Source organism: Acanthaster planci, linkage group LG05 (assembly GCF_054643075.1).
Source record: "Acanthaster planci isolate LZ-2023a linkage group LG05, COTS_SCS, whole genome shotgun sequence".
Classification (NCBI taxonomy): Eukaryota; Metazoa; Echinodermata; class Asteroidea; order Valvatida; family Acanthasteridae; genus Acanthaster; species Acanthaster planci.
The window spans coordinates 4,641,649-4,663,798 of record NC_141781.1 but is presented as its reverse complement, the minus strand read 5'-3'; the positions used below and the strand labels follow the sequence as shown (position 1 = coordinate 4,663,798).

At 41.4% G+C, this 22,150-nt stretch overlaps 2 protein-coding genes across 2 annotated transcripts in view; both read right to left on the bottom strand.

Annotated features, from left to right (window-relative positions):
• The window catches only part of LOC110986817 (gonadotropin-releasing hormone II receptor-like), a 63,220-nt gene extending 47,209 nt beyond the window's left edge, over positions 1-16,011 (bottom strand). The window contains exon 1 of the mRNA XM_022249036.2: positions 15,814-16,011. The gene's annotated coding sequence lies outside the window, so the exon portion shown is untranslated. The remainder of the gene's footprint in view (positions 1-15,813) is intronic.
• Positions 1-22,150, bottom strand: part of LOC110986820 (sodium-dependent phosphate transport protein 2B-like) — a 369,275-nt gene that overhangs the window by 314,105 nt on the left and 33,020 nt on the right. The gene's annotated exons all lie outside the window — the stretch shown is intronic.

The following is a 22,150-nucleotide window of genomic DNA, read 5'->3' as shown; positions in this document are numbered from 1 at the left end:
GGAGGTTAGATATACAGGTATTTTTAAACAGTGAAAATATAGGACAGTGGAGGCATAGCAAACATACCTGCATGACAGAGAAACGGAGAGAGAAAAATTATCTTCGCCACTGTTGAAACCGGCGACAGAATAAGTGTCAACTAATCATTAAGCATATATGGCTACCATTAAACAAAATGCACACAGTGTGGACAGGAATGAGATACGTAGACTGCGGGTAGACTATAAAGAATATAGGATACAAAGACGACGATCGTAACCATCAGTTCCGCTTCATTTGGACAACATTCATTTTAGATTTTGTCCACTATTGCGTTACGACCCAACTCTGCAACAGTGGCGTAACTACGGGGAGGGGGCGGGACACGGGGGGCACATGCCACAATTATACTCAGTGCCCCCTGAAAAAAATTGTGCACCCCAGGTGCCCCCTCAGCTTTAGCACCCTAGTTACGCCACTGCTCTGCAATGTTGCCTGTAATTCGTGGGTGGCATCACGTAGACCTGAAATGTCTTGCTTGATTTTGAAAATGCCGAATCCGTCACTTCTTTTCCCGCAACACAGTCTGACTTTTACCGCCTACGTGCGCCCTTCGGAGATTCCTTCAAAATCATATCCTTTGAGTTGTGCATGACCGCCATTTGCCAGGTTTTTCTCATTACCGCTAGTATTACGCGTTGCACCGTGGCCGGCGTACCTACAAAAAGCTAGGGCCCCTCGAGGAAAGTGCCTTAATATTGGGAGACCGCCAAAATGCTGATCGGAATCTTCGGCAAGCGCCTAAAACCTAACTTGTGACTGGTAAAATATAAACGCCGGAACGTTTTCAGAATGCTTGTTTCGAGGACTGGAGAGAAAATGCAGCATTTCTCAAAAATCAAGGATATGGGTACGGTAATTTGAAATGACATCGTGAAATTTATTTGAATATCTGTAATTAAGACTAGGAACTATTTCTTGGGCATTAAAAAAGTCAAACTGGAACTATCTACGGCTATAGGTGAACAAGCCACAGGGTTTTTCTGCATTTTTGTAAATTATGAAATCAAGCAACTGTAAATCACCTTTGCTCTTTGCATTCCACATCTGTAGTTCGTTGGCCAGTTGCATGAGACTCACAGTGTAAACGACCAATGTCTTTATGTTAACGTCGAAGCACTGCAGTGAACGTTCAGAAATGTACAAAAATTACCAAAACTACGTGATTACAACGCCAGTTGGCATGTGGTGAGATGAGGTTAAAATGAAATGACACCATCATGACGTCATCTCAGTTCTTACCTATATTTAACACGTCCTACCGATCCCGAGGGTACCAAGTTGCAACTTAATCGGACTTACAGTTCCTGAGATATTGGTGTTCAAATAAAACCTGCTATCCATGGTGACGAGACAGGTTGTTGGGAACCGTATTATCTAATACCATCTACATCGTGGTATTGAGGACAGTGGTTCTTTTCTGTCAAGTCAGTTGTCGCCCAAACGGGTTATTGCATAGTGACCTGAACCATGGGTGAGTATATGGCCTAAGGAAGCGTGTATATAGAGATTATTACATAGGGCCTACCATTATGAAACTATGTGACATCCCTCTTTGACCGCTCGAAGCCTTAGCCGCAGATTGAACTTCATGGCCACAAGATCTCAACAGGACATTGAAATCTTTGAGACCGATTGATCGTGCGCAAGCTCCGATGATGGACAGACATCAACAGCAACAAAGTCTCCCTGGCCCTGCAGGCGAAGGCTTACCCGCTGTATCAGTTCTGTGCGTTAAATTGCGGAGTTGGTCCGCATAAGTGTAGACAATAGTAGCAGGCATTAATTCTCAGTCAGGAGTTCATTTGCTCAGTCGTCTTCCCACATGTTGAAAGCCATATCCAATAGGTTATCACTACTTCCCTTTGAAACTGTATTGCAGTGACACTATTGGCTGTCTTTGCATGTCTTTTTCTCTTTAACTTTCAACCAACAGCGTTGAGTGAGTTTTATGCCTACCGAGTGAAAGCAGGTGCTGTCTGGCGACACTACACACCAAGGACGTAAGACTTCAAGGGCCAAGTATTCACTACAAAGTCAGTGCATTTCTTCAGGACTTAGATGCCAATGAAATGTCCGTTTCTGCGACTAACTGCAGAGAAAGACACACATCACTGACACACCATCACACTACATGTATCTACATTGGAAAATGTCTTTTGGACTTGCGCAACTTGCAGAAAAGCTGAAAATGCTGCAACTTCGCACACTTACTGGAGCGACCTGAAGTACACAAATTGAAAAGTTACAGAGGACCTGACGTTTTGATCCTAGTAGGAGCTCTCTCAAAGACCCTGAAAAGAATTTCGGATGTGTCTTTGAAAATGAGTCTGCTAAGGAGACGTCAGTTTCTCTTACTTTTCAGAGATATTTCTTGACTAGATAACTTCAGGGTCCGGGAAAAGGAACTCTCCTCTTTAACATCACTAAGAGTTTGTGCGTGGATGAAACGGGGGGGGTGAAGCAACAACAAAGTGATTGACTGGTGTCGCGCTTTCAAAGGCATTCTTCGCCAGAAATCCGAAGAATTGGATGCTGACCACGTGTGAGAATTTGATTGCTTTTGGACGTTGGCTGGGCGATCAACGTGATTCAATTGAAGACCTACGCTTTTAGTGCAGATTGCGGCAAAGGGCTGACTTTTCTAATTGACAAGGAAAGCCAAGCACGGCTGAACGTGAAGGTGATTGGAGTGCGAAACACGGGGACTGATGCAAGAAGGCAGTAATGAGTCAAGGTGAAGGGACGAAAGGACAGGTTCAATCTCCGGAGAGTGCCGTATAAATCTTCATATACACAAGTAATTTTCCCTCGAAAGAGGCGTAGGCCTACACTCAATAGTCTATTTTACAATAACAGAGATAATAATCAGAATAATGCTTTATGACACAAGAACACTTGACTTTTGCTTCACCGAATACCTAATGACACAACATGGAATTTCGAATGTTCCAAAACGAATTCTTTGGTTTCTAAAGTTTTAAAGTTTCTAAAAGTTGTTTATTTGAGGAATTCATAAACTATTTCTACAAGTGAACGGAAGGATATGAATCCTCAACCTCTGAAAACTCACATAGGAGCTCTATCAACTAAATTATCCTTCCTGGAATATTCTACTTCTGTGAGAAAAATAGTTTTAAGATAATGTTACCACTCCTTTGTGGGTTCACGTCATTATAAGGCAAATGATCCAATGGTTTGGGGGTGTTCGGTAGGCTTCTCCGTTACTTTTAAATGTCTTCTGACGTAATGGATCGATCAGTAGGATAATGAACGACGTGGTGGAGGTTTTTATTCACAAGCTTTGAGAGAAAGATAAGTAATCTCACAAATAGAACATTCGTTGCTTATAAGTGCACCAGTCAGTTCAACCACCTCTTTGCTTCTTGGTCGAACTGCAAATAGCGCATGCACTGCGAGACTTCTTTTATCCAAAGAGTCAAAAGGCGACTTTGCATCCCATGTCATCTTCGTGTGACACTGACGCCACATTTATCAAAGATCAAAGCCAAAAACATGCAGCGAAAATAAATACTCTAATATTAGTTGAGAAAAAAAAAGTTATCCTAAGTGCAGTAGACACACTCTTGCCCAGAAACACTCACGAGGGTGCCATGGCTCGGCCGGGATCATATCATAAGAAGACGGGTCTCAGGACTCCGGGGGGCAGGTGACGGGGAAACACAACCCCTGCGATGGTCACTTCTCCACGGTGAACACAAGATGCCGACGTGGCAAACCGTGTCAGCGGGATCGTATGACGGGCCAGCGAGAAACTAAGCCTCCTTGTTTGTTTCGCCAAGAACACTCGACACACACGGAGCCGAGAAAGCAACAGCGTCCCTGAAAGCAAAGGGAGGCTTCCCTAAGTATAGTACTTGTCACTTCAGCCACGTTTATTGGCTTTTCTGTGTCTTGACTGGAAACTAGATATTGAAAGGGGTACATGACCGAGGTATACTGGAGGAAATAATGGTTTGGCATTGCTCCATCGTCCTTCTTATGTCAATTTCTTTTTGACAGAAATGTATCGAAATGTCGAAGGTTAGTAATGTTCCAAATGCTTGAAGGAAAATTGGTCAAAGAAAGTTGATTTGTTGCATGAAAAATAACGGAGTTACAATTTCAGCGCGCGGAAGATGACCTGTACCTATGCGCGGTCTCCATCAGCACAGACGGTTATCACACAAATGCATACCTATAGCCTATTTTGTGCCTGCCTGTGTACGGCTGGCAGCCTGTGTTCATTCAAAGGGTTCAATTGAGCAAGCATGCGATAGTGAATTAAATAGAGTGCCAGATGCAATTACGAATAGCAAAGTTAAGAGAGGAAAACAGACTGTGACATTTTCCTCAGTTAACCAACTCGAAAATCAAAGACCTGGACTGAAAAATGACTCTTCTCTTTTAGGAAATGCCTTTCCGTCTTGTACCCGCACAGCACCCATCATGCACCACACCACAGTATTTCGCTCGTCTTGCAGAGCCCGAATAGTGAAGGAAATACGTCACACGGGGTCACAGCTAATGTCGTGCAGAGCATTGTAGGTAAATTTCTGCCAAGCGCGCGAGCTTGCTCAATGTGGCGGTTTTCAATTCGATTTTTTTTTCTTTTTCTTCCTCAGTGCTGGAAGTATCCTCTCTACACTATATACATGTAAGTTCATCCAGTATTGCCCAAAGACACGTGATCAGTGATACTTCGTGAGAAGATAAAATACCATGATCGTTTCAAGACCATGGTTTCAACATGAAAGTTGACACTTTTGCCTATGCCTAAGCATTGTCATTGGCTAACCATGAGATTAAAATAACGCTTCGTTAACAGGAAATGGTAACCTCGCGTTCGGAGGTCGTGCACAGTGTAGCCAATCACAAAGAGCAAAAGGGTAAAGTCTACTAATTGAAGCGCCATTGTAAACAGTGTAAAATCAGAACTGTTCAGGGCCCAATAACATGCATACTAACATCCCTGAAATTTCTGAAACACAAATTGAATTATTGTCTGGTCCCTAATCTTTCAATTTCTTTTCAGTTTTTTGTGGGTTTATTACATTTTTTAATTATTTCCACAAACCAAAATCATACCCCGAAAACTGCTTTTTCCGAAGTATGATTGCAGCCATTTTTCAGGTGGCAACCCTCAACTTTCTCGGGCACTTAGGACCATTTTTCAACCGTATTTTTTATCCATTCTGCTCTCGTATCAAAGCTCAAAGACCCAGGGAGTTGATCCTGGCAACGATTACACAATCTCACCACTTTGGGGGCCATACAATCTCCTTTTTCAAAAGATACTGTGGGGGCACTTTTAATGCTAATGAGCTGACCAGAAATTCGCACTTGAATGAATGGACTGCACCCAAAAGCCATCGGCCCTTCCTGGAGCCCTGTTCGGGCGTTGGGCGATGAGTGAAACCACAGTATGCAATGACCTCCAACGCGACGAAATGCCTATCAATGTGGCGACGAGTCTGACACGGATGCCGTGTAAATCTCCAGGCACATTTCTTCTCCCTGTGGGCATTGGCTTGCACCACATCGACAGAGAGTTGGCTGTCTTCGTGAACTTCTTGTCTTTTTGGCCTGGCTCGGCTGATGTTGTATGACAGCGGTTGATGACGTCAGAGACCGACGACAGGGCGTTGCCTGAGTTTATGCTCTAGCCCGCTCCGGGGGGGGGCCGGGGGGCGCTGAGCTGGGTGAGAACTATCGATTACGTCCTGGTGTCTTGATAAGGGGGAAGACAGCGATGAATGGTTGACAGAAAGCTAAAAACGTTCTGAAGTATCCGTTTGACGTGTCTGTATAGTCTTTCCTCCAGGTTACATTTATTCTGCTGTGATGTAACTTTAGGGGATTGCCCAGATTATTTATCAGTCGAGGTACATAAAAAAATAAAAGGCACACTCTATACTTGAGGCATATTAAATGGTTCCTTGAAAGGTGAATTTATCAACCACGAAGAAGCCTTTTTAAGCATGAATATGATATTGACATTGTTGTTCACGCTTGAAGCGTTGTTATTCTTCAAGCTTCATCCAACAGAACTACTGAAAGTCTTGTCATCGAGACAATTCGCCCTGGATTTGCCAGGTCATTCCAATCACTTGTTTTTCACACAGTCTTGGAAAAAAATCTGTCTTGCGTACACCATCAAGCTAATTTCCGCATTTCGTTCACAGCGACTGATCCCCAATTTGATATAGGCTGTTAATCAACTCGTTTGCAGAGAGTCCCGCGTCACGTTACGGGGCGGATAGCTTGCCCACTTGTTGAAAGGGGAAATGGATTGGATTTGTCACGTGACACTTGCACTGGACATAATTGGATCAAGCTGTGGTCAAATCACTCCTAGCAAGCAAGAACAAAGAGATATACAGTCTCGTTTCAATACAGGAACACAGGCCATAAATTTGGTCCACGGGAGAGGGTACGCACACCCCGCCGGACAGAAGTTCCATCCTCAGTCATTTATCAGAAGCGCTAATCAAGTTACTGTTCGAAAAGATCCTCATCTCCAAGAATGAATGATGAAGTTAAGAAAATATATCAAAACGATGCAATATCGTGATTCCTCGGAACATGAGTTTCCAGAACACTTTGGCATTTCCCTGGCGAACGTTTTGGTTAAAATGAGCGCATCAAAGTCGGGGGTTTCCTTTGAAACTATTGCGTGCTTGTCATGTACAGTGGTCAATCTGCAGCTTTCGGTGTCAGAAACGGGTGTCTCTTATAAAAGAACCCAAAGAGAGTGCAGGGAATGTAAAAACGCGCTCTTGGGTTTCCCATCAAGTCTGGGACCTAAACCTATGGAAACTCAGGGACAGCCTGTACTTACAGCACTCTGTGCTTCAACTAATATGCAATAATGAGGTCCAGGCTGGGCCCTTGGTGACAGATGGCGAGTCAGATCTACCAGTGCGTCTTCACTCGTGACCTGTACATCACTCAAGTCCAGGATCCGACACTCTAATAAACTTTCTCCTGTGTGCCTTGTTCCAGGGTCCTGTTTTGTTTTTTTTTTAAGCGAAACGGAAGCGTTGCCATGTGTACACAGCGTGGAACGCCTGGCCTAACCCAAGAAAAAGTACATGTTCGCTTGTGAGCAAAGCACGCGAGATGTCAGTTAATGTACACAACGCACCGGACATTGCGTTTTAATGAAAAGCACAACAGATATTGAGCATGGAAACCGGACGCCGTAGAAAGACTGCATACAATCAGTGTTGGTAGGCTTGCATTACAAAGTTGTGTCGATAGTGGTGAATGAGATTTGAAGGAACATTGACTAGACGGTGTTCATGATGAGATTTTGAATCTAATCTAAATTATCCTTTAAAAATGTGCTCTGTCTTCTTGAAGCCAATCAAAGCCAACACATTATAATGTAATTTAGAATCGTGGCCGTGCTATTTATGATGACATGTTTATTCAGCCTTCTTGAAAGAAATACAAAGTGTTCATCAATAATTTTGGTACCGTAAATATGATAACATGGATACTCTTTCCCCCCGAGGACGCAGCTGAAGAGAGCTGTGAAATTTTGGTAATCACCGGTACCATCAGCACGAGCGATGGCACTCCCATGCTCCTTCGGACGTTGAAGGACCAGCCTGAAGACTTAATTAAGTGATGCAAAGCTGCCGTTGAAGGGAGGAGCAACTCCACCATCTCGAGTTAAGCCATTTTACTTTGAGAGTTCATTGGCCTTATTCACAACACAGCCATATTGAATTGAGAACGAGGTTGGCTTTTTAATTTTGGCACCTGAGAATAAGAATGAAAGCACTGAAATAAAACTAGTTCATTACAAATTAATGCCATTAATACTGATGAATGATTTTAAATTCGTGATTCATTATATCTAAATGTTTTAAGCAACATTAAAAAAAAAAGTGAGGCATTGAACCCTAAATAGTCTGGCACCAACTCTTTTCACAGAGTATCTTATAATACGATACATTCAGGGAACATGTTTAAAAATGGTTTCCTTGTGATTAAGGTAGAGTGGCTTGCGCTTGTAACAATAAAAAATTATATTTCCTCACAGCCGATACATCGGGGGCAGGCCATGTCGTCGAAACGCTGGAAACGACGATCAATTCCGCGCAGGAGGGTCGAGAACGATACCCAGTGTCTCTTGATTTTGCAATGCGATGACGAGCCGAACGCCCACATCACCGATCAAACTTCAATACACTCACGAATACGAGGTATCTCGTTGTATCTTATCAATCATCTGCCGTGATTTGATTGAATTAAAGGTAAGGGTAGAAGGCATAACGATAAATATTTAGTTTCCTTTGGCGACAGAAATGAAGCTCTTGCCTGGTTGTAAAGATCACTCAACGTCAACATAATTTGAGACTACGAATCGAAGGGGGTGTGAGTTTGAAAATTACAGCGACAGCATAGGTTTACGCTTCTGCATACTGTGTTTTTGATACCTATCCCTAACCTGTCACTTATGAAGTGTGCCATTTTCACGAATAGCTACATACGTGTATACCAGTCAAAAGGAAGAGCATGCGCAGAAAGTGACTACCAGTTATGACGTGCATATATGCAACCAAACAAACCCCTTGAAGAGATTTGGTCAGCAAAAAGGGCGTGAGGTCTATACAAAACTTTGTTCCACTGTCCTTCGCCCAAACTGTTAATATCAACATATTACAAAATATTACATACCATTGCAAAATGTCATATGTCATGTAATATAATAAATCCGGCAACACGTGTTTCATTTGTTTAGAGCTGTCTCCTTAAAGGGGTAGCAGCAATGAATTCTTAATAGGTCTACACGATTTTTCTGCAACTTTATACCTTTCTTCAGTGACTGAAAAACATTTGACTATCCTTTTTTAAATGTATTGAAAAGTGCACTTTTTACACATTCGAAATTAACCATTATTTCCTGAATACAGTGGCGGCACCAGACCTTGGTGGCTGTGGGTTCAAGTGTGGGGCAAGGCAGAATTTTCCTGGGTTATGATGCGGAGTCATCAAACGAAAAGGTTGATCGCCGTGTCATTATAGGCCTATGTGACAAATTATTTTGGGTGCAAACGTGCGTGCAAGGGGCTTTTCATTGGGTGCATTTGCACCCACATGACACCACGTAGCGCGCCGCCACTGCCTTAACAATTAAGGGCGCTTTAGTTGTGACGTCATTAACTGTCATTTGCCAAAACTATTACACGACGTATAAAAATACTTTTAAAATACGGTTCACAAATGTCAGAGTTCATACAGTGTAGTTCCACCTTAAAAGAGGATTCGAAGTTTGACGACACGAGCCTCAGTTTTGTTCAGAGCTGTCTCCTTAAATTCACCAACTTCGCCCCAAGCTTTAGCGTGACTTCTACTCAACAACCAATCCAAATGTTAGAGGATAAACAAAGTGTGTTCAACTTCAACTTTTACTCCTTTTCTTTCCGTTTTCAAAGGTGTCGAGGACTTTTTGGATTTTATGCTAATTGGCGAATTTCCATATTAATGAGCAGAGTAGTGAGGTCATTTCCAGCAGAAGCTTCATTGTTTCAGTTGCGCTCCAGGATCAGCAATTGCTCTCCAAGTCTTTGCCTCGGCCTTTTTTTTTTCTTTCAGTACATAACGATCAGTTCAATGAGCGGACTTTATGCAAAAATATATAGATAACTTCCAAAAAATAACGCGTAGGTCTAAAGTGGCGTAACGTCGGCACCGCCCTCATTTGTTGTTATCAGCATTGCATTGCTAGACACTATATTTTTAAAACTTAATGGAAGGGGCCATCTTACTATCACTTATAGATTTACAGGAATTGATATTAATGCAGTGAAAAACCCACGTAAGCAGTGAAACATCCACGTAATGGGCTTTTAAACCCATTAAGATTCCCTCGTGGAGGAGGTTTGTCTCATCATCTGCCTCAACTTCAAGTAAAAGGATGCATGCACATCATAATGTTGATTTTAAGCCCCCACGAAGAAATACAATGTAGCATTGCTCGCATTTACAAAGGTACACATCAGAAAAACCCATCTCTCGCAGCCCTGGGAAATATGAATCCGGCGGAAAGATAAAAGCTGAGGAGAATTAAAGAAAATTATTAACGCACTGGCGTCAATAAATCAATATAATTTCAGAGACAAAGTGAAATCCAGATTGTGTTACATGTACTTTTATCTGCTTGTGGCGACAGCGATTACTGTGATAAAAGGTGTTCACTGCATTCACGATATCAGTTTCAGGAAGTGATTCTTTTTCCTTTTCTGCTTTTGTGTATATATATATTTTGTATATTTATTCTGTTTTACAAATCAAAACAAGTTGCATCGATATGAAAGTGGTTATCATGCCAGTCAATGACATCTGACGTTCCAGTTAGAGCCTTTTGGTAGGCCCTGAAAGGATTGCAGCATGCACAGTTTAGCAATAGCCAATCAAGTCAAAGAGCGGCTTTAGCTTGCTTGATCGGACATTCTCCTCTGCAATTTCCCATAGGGATGGTCATTTCTACTGTAATACAGGTTCCAAAGCACAAATACCTAGCGATTCGGGGGCAAGCACAGTTTAAAGTGAGTGTAACATCAGTGAATTTTTCGTAGACACAATTTTTCTGCAATATTTGTAGTCTTCTTCGGTGTATAAAAATTCCTTTACATTCCGTTTTGTTAAATCCATTGAATAGTGCACTTTTTAAACACTTCAAATTATCCACATTTTCCAAGAAAACTGAGGGCGCTGTCACTGTGATGTCATTCAGGGAGGACATGATTATTTCAGTGCATAGGTGTATCTGTTCAAAGTGTGAATCCAGAACATATTTCCTGTAAACATGTCTTAGAAAGGGACTGGTGCTTGCGTATCGCCCCCTGCATAAACAATAAAGAATCAGCAAATCAAGTCCAGCAAAATTTACAAAAAATACAAGACGTTTTGTGTACAAGCAATGCAACACTAAGACTCTCTTCCTGGGAAGACTTCACAGTTTTGCTCATGAACCTGGAAATACTCAGCATAAAAACCAAAAAGGCAGTAAAATAGCCTTTGAAATAGTGCATGAAACAACAGTTTAAAATAAGGTTAACTGAGACGCAATAGGTGTAGGCTCCTATTTTGAAGGTTTGCATTGAAACAAATCGGTCGCAGCTACCCTTGAAATGAAAAGTCTTACTCTATATCAAGAACATTGTGTATATTTTTAGGGCTACGGATGTGTGGAGTGTAGTATGTCTAACTTTTTCCGCATAGTATTAAATGAAATTTTAAAAGACACACTTTGTCAATTATAAATTGTTTAATACACGTACGTACCTGCCTTTGTTTGTGAGCGTGAGGAGGTCGAATCCTTTCAATGGATTGTGTGTAGATAAAGAAAAGCATTTACCTAAGTTTCAGCAGCACGGATGTCCACGTGATTTGCATCAAAGTCACAAAATAAATGGAATGGCATTTCAAACTTCACGTCAGGTATGGTTTTCCTTGATAACGGTCCGGCCATTGGTACTGTACATTAATTTGCAGAATGTGAATGCACGTAACATTAATTGAAAGCGCTGCGTTAGAAATGGATTCACCCAAAAGAAGTGGAAAAATAGACAATCGCTGCCAAGAGCCTAGTGCCTTGACGTCCGTAAAAACATCAACCCCCACATTCCTTTTGGCAAACTCTCCCAAAACAGATAATATAACATTACTCGAATTGACTGATTGAAGATCGAAATGATTCAAATTATCAATGTCGGGTAAAACAAACACTGCCTAGTAGAGTGTTAGATGTACTCCTCCCGAGAAAAATGTCAAGTTGTAAATTTCACCGTAGCAAAATGACCTATTGTGCGTGACTGCCTCCCGAGGCAACTCATGCCTTCAGATTGCCAATCCTACTCTGCTAATATTTGCGGATTCAGTAAGGTTGTCGCTTTATAGAAAGATGTACAGTTTCGCAAAAGGAAAAAAACGTAATTGGAAACTCCTACATGTGAAATCGAACAGCCATGCAACAAGTTGCTCCTGTTAGTTCTCCCGTTCTATATTCGGGCTCATATTTCGCACTTTCCCCCATCGAAAAAGTTAATTTTAGTTGTGGGAAATTTATGCCAAGCCACCGACCCTTCTAGAGGACACAGCACCGCAGATGAAAATGTCGAGCGTGTTTTGGCAGGAACGTCCACGAAATATGAGACGTTCTTGACTAAATACTCCCGTGAGGTGCAGGGGAAAAGGCGATTTTTTTTGGCGACATTCAAGATCATATTAGGCCGGAAAATGCTGCGGTCGACGATCTCTTCTCAAATATTTTGTTTATTATCCACCATTGAACTGCGCAGACTGTAGCGCCCTGAGGTTTCGAAGAGGATTAATTATTTTGGAGTTTGGCCACTGGCATTCAAACACACGCACGAAACTGCGGACCATATTAATAAGGCTGTCTGTTACGTGGTTGAGGCCTGGAATTACGCATGAGTCTATGGTAGTGAGCCGCAACTAGTTCTGAGAAAGGTGTGTGTCATTTCAAGACGCAGCCAAGTGGTTTATAAGCGGCCTGATTATAACTCATGAGAGTGGTCTTAAAGGTGACGGGAAATGAGGTATTGCTTTGGCAATCCCACAAAAGGTGTCCCTACAGAAATAGCTACAAGAAACTTTAAAGTTATCCAAGGTCCTAAGCATTTAGGACTATTTCAAATAGCATAGTTGAAAATCTTGTCTTAATACCGAGAAAAGCAGGTCTGTCTTCGTAGGGAATTAAGCATTTCAGAGGGCGCTCTTCATGATGTCATCCCTAGCGGGATTCATTATATACTGGGATAGATGAAAAAAGTTATACAAAAAAATCAATGCATTTCAGGGCGGAAGCGTAGCCTCTTATCGTGTGTGGCAGGATGACTTTCTCAGTGCACACCCAAAACGAAACATTAAAATTGCATTCAATGTAACATACATGGTCAGACTTTCCTCTCGACGACTTGTGAAAAAGTTCATGTTGACTATACTTCACTCCTCCACCGAGATGCAAAGTTGCAATCGTTATATAAAGAAGGTTCTATAATCGTCCTGTGACTATCAAAGTATCTGTGGATTTCTGTCTGTTTGGTTTGTTCTCATACAGTATTCAACGAATGGCAAATAGAAAAAAAACAACGAAAGAATTCCACTGCATTATCTACAAGCCTTAGGATTTCACGACCACAGTACATTTATGTATAACATAACTGCACGGGGAATTCGCCGGAGAAAATTCGTGCTGCTTTATAGTCGAAGTCCGTCAAAACCTAGTCTGGGGATTACGATCGTGTAATGTTTAAAACAGCAGAGGGGAACAATTGGATAAGATCTGCATTCATATAGAACACTTTCTACTTGCAAATTGGCAGGTGGCCACAAAATATTGACAATAATGTAGCAAATGGAATTGTTTTGTGAACTTGTTGCGTACGTTTACCATGGTGCGTTTACCATTACGGACAACGCGGCGTGTTGATTTAACTTTCAACGTAGCTAACTCCATGCATAGCAAAAACCATGATTGCGTGCGTCACTAGAGCGTAATTATTGTTTTTCAATCTCAACCATTCAATGCAAGCATGCAAGCATGCAAATGTCAAACAGTGAATAAGCCTTATACAAGCAACTGTTTTCAAAATTTTGCTCGGGAAAAATCTGAGTTGAAAAACTGCCTAAATGCATTTTAAAAATTTTAAAAAATGGGAGAATCATCACAAACAGTTCCATCGCCCTTTAAAAAACTGCAGGCATTCCCCCGATCGTCTGGGTCGCTGCTAAAGCGGCATCCATGACTGTGGTGCGTGGACGAAAAAATAATATCGTCACTGAGTTAAACACATGATCAAATATCCGGAGGGCGTGCGCCAGGGGGGATTTACAGACGGGCGGGAAGTTCATGAGATTCTACTGCATGAAAAGTGCACGTTAAATAAACGCCCCTCTTGCGCAAAAGGGATCAGGCGTATGTCTCCAAGTGACTGAGTGTTTCCTGATACCTGTCCTTATTTGTAATCACTCGGGCAGCTCGATTCCGTCGTTTGAAGTACTCCCGGGGGTTCACAGTATTAACAAATTGCAGATAGAGAACATAGAAGATAAAATCGTGTTGTGCTGGCAAGGTTTTTCAAAGTGTCTGAAATAGCCTGATTTCACATGTCTTCCTGACAGGGCTGTTTTCTTTAAACTCATGAGGGTGTATTCTGCCTCGTCAGAGTGTGGCGTACTCCTTGTCAAAATGACAAGAGAAATCCTCTCACATATCTTGTAATCTCAAATTTTCAAGGCAACGTGCAAAAATCGTTTTCACGGACTTTGTACCGGTAATCTGTTAGTTCACTGTCAACAGGTATTACGTGTGTATAATAGCCCAATGATTCAAGTGATTATTCAAACACGGGGGCGGTAATTTACAGGTTCCCAGCTAAAAGTCAAATTGGGAAAGATTTTTGCCTCACCCGAAAGCTCTGGACAGCAGCAACAATGAAGGTAATCCTTAACATCAATTGGTTTTGCGACTTAAACACAAACGAGGCCTGGACAGAGAGCCAGCAGAATCGACATGTACACTGAAGATTTTTTTCTAACGACGTAGAAAACCCGTCTACATGTTTAAACTCCTGATCGGGCTCTCGTGCATGTGTTGCCATATAATTGGATCCACGCCCAAAACCTCCGATAAAAGATTTCTGTGTTAAAAAATCCATCCAAAGGACAAAGGTTTTTCAGCATTATGCTGAACAGATGAGAAATAATCTTTCAGTAAAGACAACTTTGTGCATGCTTGCACAGACATCAAGAAATACTCTCGAGGATTCCAAATCTAAATTTACCTCTTGCAAGAGTTATGAGAATCTGGATGGGAAGAAATTTATTTCAAACCATGCACTGGACAAAAACCTCCTTCGCAATGCATCTGTATGTACATTCTCCCAAAGAAATAGACCTCTCTATAAGGACTTTTTTTTTAATACAGAATATATGTAATTGAGAAAGATAAAGAATTTGTAGAGAAGTTGGCATCTTATGGGACAAAATTCATTCTTAATAGCCCCCACGAGACAATTTCGAAGACAGAAAATAAGGTGTGATGTCTTGAAATTGATTCTTCGCGAATAATTTGGCCTGGACTCAAAGATGACCGAGTCAATCAATTTCATTTTCTACCTAGCTTCGCTGTTTTTCCTTTTAGGTCTGATCTCGCTTGGTTGGAGCCTATTCTGCTCACGAGACATTATTTTAAATTTGACTTTCGACTTTTTTCGTAAAATAGACAGGAAAGAGAATTTCGTATCTGAATGCAGGAAAAGTTTATTGCATGTTAATTATGAGTCCAATTAAATGAAAAGAAATTTCATCAAGTAAACCATACAAGGAAGCTGATTGTAAACAAAGAAATCGACAGGGGAGGCGTTGAAACCTTCGACGTCTGGAACATTGTGGCCGTTCTCAACCAACTAATCTGTTCGCTGTCTTTGGTGGTCTGCAGGCAGCAGGTTCAAATCCCGCTCCTGGACTAGTCAATTTCTTTGTCCACTTATTTCTGATAAAATACGGGCAAAGAAATAACTGACTTCGATGACACGTAAGGTTTGCACATAAAAAGTTTAATAAGGGCAGTTTCACAGGATTGTTAAAATACGTAAGATAGCCGGATATTTCAAAATTTTGTCTCCGTTTTGTAGGCAAAATGAGGGCAAACAATTCCCACTTGACTGTAAACAGTGCGTCAAAAATAGATACATTATAAGAAAAAAACAGGAAGAATGCAAATGTTTTACCTTGAACCGTGTAGGCGTCCTCCAGATCCCCAGGATGAGTCCGGCAGCACCCGACGGATCTTGACTGAAAGGATGCCTAAGTCAATCTGGGATTGCGAAGGAAACCGGAGACAGCCTTATAGCGCATCGGTAGCGCATCCCAACGTGAGGGGTGGGCACGTGCACTAGTCCTTACCAGGGCTCAAGGGAATCCACTTCAACTTCCAATCGTGGTATCAGTTTCAAACCTACGTGTCTGTTAGGGAAGGTAAACATGACGGGAAGAAGGATTATAAAAAGATAATTGATCTACATTTCATAAATCATTTCGGGGGTTTTCCTCTGAAATTTCCCACGGCATAAGTGTTGGGTTTCTCACCCGGGCAGATTAACGGAAGACAGACAAGATCTTGTATATTTGTCAAGTTGATGACGGACAACTGGAAAACAATGACAATTCAGTGGTTTGTTCATTACTTTCTCTGAGGGCTTTGGTGAGTTTAACCGATTTCGAGATTTCATACATAGAAGAGTCGTTGAGTGACTTTAAAGTGATGTTAATTGGTTTCAAATGAATTCGGTTGCGTAAGCCTACATTAAGCACCACCCTTGCAAAATCGCAGGCTTGATGCTGATTTTTCTCTCTCTTTTCTCACAGTCGGTACGTAGGGATGCATGAATACTTTTTGTCAAAATACAAGCGCTACCTCTTTGCAAAAGAGACAGAAACTGTACAGTATAAGCAAAACTTGAAGACACTTAATCTCTACGCCTATAGCGTGTTCTTGAGCCGTCACAGTCAGCAGGTCCTCACCATTGGCATTAATAGCAACCTTGCCAATAGTTATATCAACGCAACTCAACTCTGTAACATTGAAATAACCTTACGCAAACGACGCCCCCGATACTTACCGGCTGCATCAAGGAGAGTGACCTCAATGATAACAACAGCAACAATAACCACTCTTCACAAAGCACTACACAATTTTTATGCTAATGAGGTATTTGGCAGTGACATAATTTTAAAAGAGCAAAAAAAGATCCACTCTTGTTGCTGCACTCCCTTTTGTGAGATTGACGTATTCCATACATTTTTGAAAGAAACGAAAACAAGATTTGAAACAAAGGAAGATTTGAAGGTGAATCTGAAATACTGCAGCTCTAAATACATGCGATGATCGAACATTATTGTTCGTCATTTTAGTTACGGGAAAAGTCAAACGCCTTGCAAAGCTCTAATGTCACTTTAAAGTCCATTTAACGATTATGTCACATTGTACCGGGTATGGTTGATAGAAGATTATGTACGATTCATAATTGCGCATAAATTTACACAATATTTGTCGCGTTCTGTGTAAAGGCGATTGAGTATGAAATGTAAAATAAATCACTAAATTCACACTCTCGGAAATATATCCATGTTCACGGGCAACGAGTCTTCGACCGGAGGGGCTTGAAATAATGATTCCAAAAAAGTTCGAATTTTGTTATTTACGCAAAGGTTTTGTCCTTACAGAGGGGTAGAGTGACTTGTTTGTTTAGACTAGGTTATTTTTTTTTTCAAGGCTTCGTCAATTTAAGGCAAAGCTACAGTAGTTGAACAATGAACAGTGCTGACTCTGTTCCAGCGAGAGTCTCGGTGGGAATAAAAAGCACTCTTTCGGGCTAAAAAATAATATTCTTATATAAGCACAGCACCTTGCCCTGAAATATTTTTTCGTTAAAGGTCTTGATGGGCTTCAGCTAAGTCTCAAAAGATATTTCCACCCTTAAGTGCACTGCACTATTATATGAACTTAATGCTGCACCGCATAAGAGAGGTACGTACAGTTACAAACATTTTTAACAAACTGGAAACGGTCAGATTGTACCCTTATTGGGTTTCTCAAAAACTTGATTGGATTGGTTCACCGTATCTGATAAATAAGCTAGGCTTCTAGGAAAATACCAAGATTCCAAACATGGAAATTACATTCTCACCGCTTTATGTGATACAGATTACAAATTTGGACAAGTCAAATCGTGTGTACCTTGTAAACGTTTCCAGCATCCAGGAAACAGACTGAGAATAATGGGGAAATACAAACCAACCAATGGTAATGAAGCTACATGAAGTAGTTAATTCATGTGCCTATTATAATACATTACCGGCACCCTTCGTATGGTGGCATTTTGCTGTGTAAGCCTTGTTTATGAATATACGACAACAGTGGGTAGTCGAATCGCGTGGCAATGTGAATAATAGTATGCACGGGTGTGTAACACCTAATCTGTACAAACTGGACACGGCCAACTCGTGAATTTCAGAATTAACAACATGCAATATCGATACTGAGCCAACTATCTGAGAGATGAAATCACTCGATGTAAATTCAATGCTATGGGTTTAGAGCAGTTTTTCTGAAGGGGAGTATAAAAAAACTTCATCGGCTAGCGGGTCCCGATTTCTGTTGTTAAAGTGCATCGATCACTCTAACTCGCGGTGACGTTCTTGAGCTGATGCTTAAAAACACGGCCGTATAGCGCACGTTGAGAGAGATTCCTGAGCAAACCGCTGACATTACCAAAACCCACTCTGGAAGCCCCTTAAAGGTCAACAGATCTCTTCAAGTCAGGCAACAATTAGCGTAAGATGTCTTTCACAATACTCTACTGCAAAGAGCCTTACCACGAAAGGCCATGTACGTAGGCATCCAGACCGATCTACCAGGGATGGTTTCTCGGCGAAGCGAAATGAAAATCATCCTTTTGGTTCAACTGTACGATCGACTAGACAAAATGTCGAGAGATGTGTTTGTTTCCCTTCTACCGAAACAAGAGGATACTCACTAAAGACCATGTTTATTTTGCAAGGTAATTACGTCGACTTTGCCAGTGGGAAAAGTACAAAAAGAAGGTAAACTGCAGGAAAGTACATAGCTGCATTAACCGGCTATACAAACTCCTTAAACATACTCCTTAAAAAGTTGGTCAAACCCAAAGTAAGACTGCAGATGAAAGTTCACATCAGTTCAAAGGTTTTTATCCCATAGTTGCATGTCCTCAGGTTGTTTGACAAATGTCGAGATTTTATACCGTATCAAAGGGGTCCCTTAATCCCATGCAGCTGTAACTAATGTCTTGTTTCTGCGGATTTTCATCGTCAGCACGTGTTCTACGACCTGAAACTGCATTTTACGAATGAAGTGTGGGGCTATAACGGGCTGGTCGGAAACTTGAAAGTCGAAAAAGTCAGGCCTCATGCCCTTACTTTGATAGAAGTGTGGTGCATGTGGCACATAAGGCCCTGTTCGAATTGCTCGGCTTATACGCGTATATAAGCTCCAGCTAATGGTTTCCATGGTCGCATGTGTGATTTTGGCTCCAGCCAATAATGATTCGAAAGCTGGTTTAAACAGTGTGGCAGGTGGCAGGTTTTTTTTTTCAAAGAACATGTAAGCGTTATGTATAGCTTCAGCTGTCCAGGAGATCAAGAACTCTACAAGTATCCTTTTTAAAGAAATCTGTGGTGTCTCGGACACTCGTTGCACCAATCAAGACCTTCATGCACGTCACAGAAACATACAACAGCCGTCTGTCAAACATTCTGGGAACGATCCTCCGAGATTGAATATTGGGGGAAACGGCACTTTCTTACACCATTCCATCAATGCAAGAGAAGAAAACCTTGAAGGAATTTAAAGGAGGAGCCGGATTGAAATCTGGATTTCATTTCATAAATTACTCAGAAAAGCGGGAAAATGGTATGGTTCAGAATTATTTCTTCCTGAGCGCGAGGCGCAGAACCACTCGAGTTCCCCGCTAACGGAAGTCACTACAAGCTGGATCAATCTCTGGAATTGATCGAATACCGGTGAACCAACAACGGGGATGGAAAAAATGGTTTCAACTGCATTCCCCCGACGAACTGCATTTCCCCCGGCCATTAGTCGCTTCTTGCCAATAGTCACTTGATGCCTAAGTTAACCAAGGGGACCACTTTTCAAAATGCACATCATTAAATCGTTTATCAGTTTTTCCCTTTCTGTTTTTGTTTCAGGGCAAGAATCGTAGTTTTTAAGGAGCTCTTTCAATTGCCGAGCTACCACCGGAGGGAAAGTCAAATTAAAGGTATTCACAGGGACAGAAGCAACATAAACTTAAAGAGTAGACATCTGATTTCCTTTATCGACATAAAGGCTTAAAGAGCCTTGTTTTATATTAACATCAACAGAAGCAGAAAGCAGCGTGAAACAGTTCCCGATGATACGCAGTCATATATGAAAACGCTTTGTCGTGACTGACGTAAATAATGAATGCAGAAAGTCAGCGCGACAAGTTGGATCATATTCAACTTTACTGAGCGTCTCCATGCGTCGAGTCGTTAGTGTGGGCCCATATAAACGCCTGCGCTGGGATGACGCCGGTATTGGCTTCGCATTTGGGTCGTTTTCTCCTGAATATGACTAAAAAATGAAATCCCAATTTTCAAGAAACTAGCTGACTTAAGTACCAGTTTAGCTTCGAGGAATGGTAAACACCTAAATAGTCACTTCATACGACACTTTTAGGAGTTTTGCACGCCATTTTTTTTTTGTTTTTGCGAAGTGACGTTACGACTCGTCTCTTCGGCAGCTGTCTGCATCTTGAAATCTTGCACACTAATCGGTACCTCTTCTTTCTATTGGGTTAGCGAGTAAACAGTGGCATAATTATGGGTGTGGTACAGGGGACACTCCTCCATCAGTCTGTGACCCAAGCCCCTCCCTTTTTATATTTATAGTTTGCATAAACATACCTACATGCTGTGCCCTAAACGGGTGGAGCCCACCTAAAACAAATGTCAGTGTACCCCGTGTGCCCCTGACAACTTCATAAATAGAACTTAATTACGCCGCCACTGCCGTAGGTAAAACCGTTTTGTTTTTTTGTTATTTGGGGTTTTTTTTTGTTGTTTTCTCAACACTTCTGTTAAAGGTCAGTCTTTTTTAGAAACCCTAATGCACTGTTTGTTCAAAGCATTTTTGTAAGGGTACTACAGTATTCACATCATAATAAAAACATGTTTTGACATAGCTTGCACGAGCGTCATTTTCATATATATATAAAAAAACCTCGGGCCACTCTGTTAAGGTAACATTTCCTCGTGCCGTACGATGATTTATTATCCTGCAGAACGAAACAAACAACAGGCCCAAAATGTGCACATACCCGTGCAAAATCAACGCCGATAGCGGCGTGGTCGTATGACGTAGGAGCGGGGCAAACAAAACGTGTAATTGCATCGGCAATGTTAAGTTACAACCTGAGTCATTATAACAATTTCCCCAAACTGTTTGCTTTAATCAACTGTTTTGGATTTCAAGCATGGAGCGTACAAGCCACCATAGAATACTCGTTAAGTATGGCATTCTCATCAAAGCAGTTTGAAGCGTGTTCTGGACGTAAAGACAAGTTCTGTTTACGTATCTGTTTACGTATATAGTCCCGTCAGGTATTCATTACATTTAAACCTTAACCTTTACCTATATCGAATTTCATTCGTTACCAGGAGTGTACCGGGTAAGGATTGAAAATCTTTTCTTTTTTTAAATTACCATGATTTGTGTTCAAATTGACCCCAATGACGTTTATAGCCCATACATTCCTGAATCCTCCAATTTCAATATGATTTTACAGACACTCTTGGGGGTTAGGTTTAAAAGTCATATTTTAATTGACCTGCTCGATTATGCCGTGCTTATGCCATGCCGAATCAAAATGTAGGTTTCGTCATGAAATTGCTACACTAGCCTATACACTTGGAAATGAAGAATATTTCAAAATATCATAAGCCGTGACAACCTTTAAATCTAATAGACGTGTCTATGCATGGAGTGGACTCAGCTTTCTGTACTGCTTTTCATATACATTTACATGGCTTTCAGTGCCAAAACTAGCTCATGAAATGGCCGTCAGATTTTCGTCACACCGATGCTAGCAAGTCGCCACAATATTAAGTGACGACAGTGTGTGCTGTACTCTGCCGGGCACGGTCCACAACACGTTTCCTGTTAATTTCCAACCAAAACGTACGCTTTTTGCCAATATACACTTTCATTCGATCGAGGAACTTCAATTTCCGAAGAATCTTTTCTAACAACCAGTATACTAGCTTCGCCTATGAACTACACACCGTAAATTTGTCGCGGTTTTACCTTCTCGCGGAACGTATACTGCCGCCATTTTATGCGCTTTTTTATGCAAATAAATTCCAATATACCATGCCTTCAGAGTTTAGCTTGCATTTTTTTTGTACTTGACATATTTAGACAATTGTGATATGCGTGTTATTCTCTATTTCTTTTTAAAAACAGCTTGCCAACGGGAAGAGCTACTT